Genomic DNA, 4209 nt, shown 5'->3' on the forward strand with positions numbered 1-4209 from the left:
TGTGCCATATAAGTTCCTCCTGGGCACGGGAGGCATTTAGTTTGAAATCCATTGTCAAAGTGACCAGGAGGACATGGACCTAAAACCGATAAAAGTACACAGCTTTGCATTTATTTACTCAGTGTTAATTTTTATAGTCCTATCAACGAGTTTATTATCAAAACAAATTTATAGTGTCAAAACTATATGATATTAAAAGTGTTATATCTTTTTGTGTTTAATGGAAAGTATTAATGTTATTGTGTGTAATATATACTTACAACACCTGTCAGCATCTCTTCGGTATCCTCGAGTGCAAGTAAGGTTTTCTACTGAAACATACACTGGAGAAAATAACAGATAGTTAAATCTTTTTTTAGCTCATTTACTGTCACTGATAGGAATAGAAAGTTTTACATAGTGCGAGATTCATGAGAAAAATAAAACGCGTTTTTCAAAACGGTTTCCTAACAGCAGACTTTTATTTCTTTATATATTTAGTAACTGAGTCAACTCATTAAACTAATCACAGAAACTTGGAATTTTATGAAAGCACACACAGTTTTTCTCTTTATCAATAATGTTATACCTTGAGGTACGCTTCATTCACTTTGATATTTCACTTGCAAAATTTGTATTTGGCAAAGTGTGATGTAAAGCTGGTGTCACTATTTGTATTAATGTCAGTTATGAAAGCTCAGGTTCCTTTGGGAATACTACGCTAGTAAAATGTGTCAGTATGTGATTTTGAGGTGTCTAACAAACAAGAAAAATTACATCAGGATATCTACGAAATGCTAAACTATGTCATACAGAAGTTCTGATAAATTCTGTTGTACTGCGACTTCATATCGCATTGATTGTCACATTAGTTACCATATTCAAAACTGTTTTGGTTTATTCATCCGTATAAACTGAAGAGTATGATTACTATGAATTTCAAGAACAGCCTGGCATTGATACAATACCGATTACATCACGAGTTCTTCATCATCACTTCCCTGAAATATCCCTTGCAGGTCATCTTTAGCATCAGTTCATGGAATAAAATGAATATTCCAAGAGTATCCTATCGGTGTCAATATAAACATATTTAAAGATTGTATCGACCCACTTAGCATGTTGGATTTGGTGATATCACTCATGAGACTGGAGTCGTGATTAATTAGAACAAATGTTCCTATGGTTTGTTTTTAGAATGTGTAACATTTATGGTAATATTTATATGAATTAGGGGTAGATATGTTTACTAATGCTCATACCACATTTCCGCATGGACAAGTCCTCTCGTGAAAATTGAGATAATCTGTTTTTATGTTCTTTTGAAAGTAATAAATCGTTCATTTTAGATTAATTGGAAGTGAAGCCTCACTTTTATATAAAAATGACACTTCTCACATGGATTTATATTGTAAGTATTTTTAACACTATTGCAAGCAGTCTATTTCGTGCATTTATGTTGTTGAGGAACGCACTTGAAGCTAATAAATTTAGGAGACATTCTGAAATGGGTAATTTAAAACTTTTTATTACGAAATTCATATACAATTCAACATTTTTAGATTATAGAGTGACTAGAAAGGAGATTTGAGGTGACGATTAAATAGAGAACCTCAGTCACCTGTGAATAACCCTAGAAAAAATCAACAACAAAATACCATAAAATCCAACATCATTAGACAATAAACTTAATAATTCCTTCTGATACATGAGTCAAACCACTTTTAACCGATACAAAGTAAAATACTTTTATACCTAAGCTTGTAACTTTTATTAAATATTGTTGTGTGTATTATAATTTGAAGATGACACTTCTAAATTGTAACATGTAAATGATTAACCGTGTTTCAATAGTCTGGGTGGGGATAACCCAGATATCCTATTCTGTGGCTTTCTGCTTAATTCTAAACAAATAAACTTATCACTTCTACACAATACTGTATGCGTGTGTGTTTTTTTTCTTATAGGAAAGTCGCTTCGGGTTATATGCTGATTACACCGAGGGGAATGGAGCCTCTGATTTTAGATTTGTAAATCCATAGACTTACCACTGTATTCATGGAGAGAATGCATTACTCTATGTGATATATATCACAAAACATGAACATTAGAAGCTAGTAGGCCCGGCATGGTTAGGTGGGTCAAGGCGCTCGACTCGTAATTCGCGAGTTCGAATCCCCGTCGCACAAAACATGTTCGCCCTTTCAGTCGTGGGGCGTTATAATGTTACAGTCAATCCCAGTAATCCAAGAGTTGGCTGTGAATGGTGATGACTAGCTGCCTTCCCTCTATTCTTACACTGCTAAATTAGGGACGGATAGCGGAGATAGCCCTCGTGTAGCTTTGCACGAAATTTTAAAACAAAGAGAAGCTAGTACCAAACATATTCTAAGGTGTGCCAGAATCCTTTAAAACTGATGATAATAGTTTTGGTTGGACATGAAGACAATAAGGTGGATCTGGTATTTATTAAAGACGGAAATTTCTTTTATCATGTGATAAATACAATTGGCGAGGATATTCCGTTTCTTGAATATTTCATATTGTAAATTCATAAAAAATTATCTTGTTTCTGTCAAGTCCAACTGATGGATTCTGGGATTAAATAATATGTTAGATCTAAAATACGATTTTCACATATCACTAATTTAAAATCCGTAATTAGCAAATTAAGAAAAAATTGGGTTAAATATCTGCAAACAAATCTGATTTTAAGGTTAAATATTTAACTTCATTAACCTCTGACTCTCCATCAATTCTTTATAGCATTAAAAATCACCGTTTATAGAAAAACTCTAAGTTTGAAATGAAAATATCTAATTTTTATACGTAAATATAAATATAGAGCTAAACAAACAAGAGTCGTACGGCAATTGTATTAACAATCTGGAACCACATTATATAAGCTAAAGACAGATCGAACGTGGTCTGTATAAGTGAGATACCTTACATTTTTAGGTTTAGTAAATTTTAAAGAAAACATTGTATTCGTGAGGTTGATTTGACGTAGAGCATCATCTTTACTTTTAACATTGTTAACTGTCAAAACAGAAGAATCACATTTTACAATAACTCTAACCAACACATTCAAATGAGGTTAAACAAAAATATCGCAAACATATGGTTAGATTAATAATCGATACTGCCAGTTAAACTATATTTCAGATGCTTTCCGAACTGTTTTGTGTATGAACATCCGGCTTGGTTGTTTACAAAAATAAATATAAAATTTTAAAAGTGATTCTATTGTTATCATATTCATCATCTTACGTATACATAGGCAAAATAAATTATTTTTTAATCAATACACATAGTGGGTAAAATATCAAAGGTTACGGCTGAAGTTCATTTAAAAGCGAGATGGGTGATTTCGATTTAAGTGTTATTGCTATTAAATTAATAACGTTTAATAAGCGTAAGTAGACCTAAAACCAAAACTTTTAATTTACCTATGACATTATGCTTGTAATCACCTTCACCATTTCCACATTCCCACGTCTTCGAATTGCACGTCAGTCAACACTAATTCACCGCCATCTTTCCTTCGTATTCTCTCCGTACCAGTCATTACTTCATTAAGAGGTGTGTACCAATTTATTAGTTGTCCTTCTTCTTTATTATGGACATCTTTTGAACAGACTAGTGTTATAGTAGAATCATGTATAATTTCGTGGTCTACTGTAGAACATGAAGCAAGCAGTAAAGTAACGTAAATGTGCATTAATTCACATAAAATAGCTATAGATAATTATTATTGTTTTCACTGTACGCCTTATATTTAACTTTCGTTTCTGTTTCTAAGTACAATATTGCCGTTACTATGAGCATAAAATATTCTTGTTTGAGTGACTTAATGAACTGATGCAACATTGTTAAGTGAAAAGCTTGATTAACATACAAAGGTATTGTTTGTTGATTTTATTAATTTTAAGGCAAAGCAACATGAGAGGTATCTGCGCTAGCCGACCCTAATTTAGCTGTGTAAGAGTAGAGGGAAGGCAGCTAGTCATCACCACCCACCGCCAACTCTTGGGCTATACTTTTACTAAAGAATAGTGGGATTGACCGTCACATTATAACGCTCCCACGGGTGAAAAGGTGAGCATGTTGGGAAGGACGAGGATTCGAACCCGCGACTCTCAGATTACCAGTCGAACGTCTTAACAATCACGCCACGCCAGGCCTGATAAAAGTATTGTTGCCTCAATCACACTGAAGCAGCTTACTTTG

This window comes from Tachypleus tridentatus, chromosome 7 (genome assembly GCF_004210375.1).
Source record: "Tachypleus tridentatus isolate NWPU-2018 chromosome 7, ASM421037v1, whole genome shotgun sequence".
NCBI classification, from domain to species: domain Eukaryota; kingdom Metazoa; phylum Arthropoda; class Merostomata; order Xiphosura; family Limulidae; genus Tachypleus; species Tachypleus tridentatus.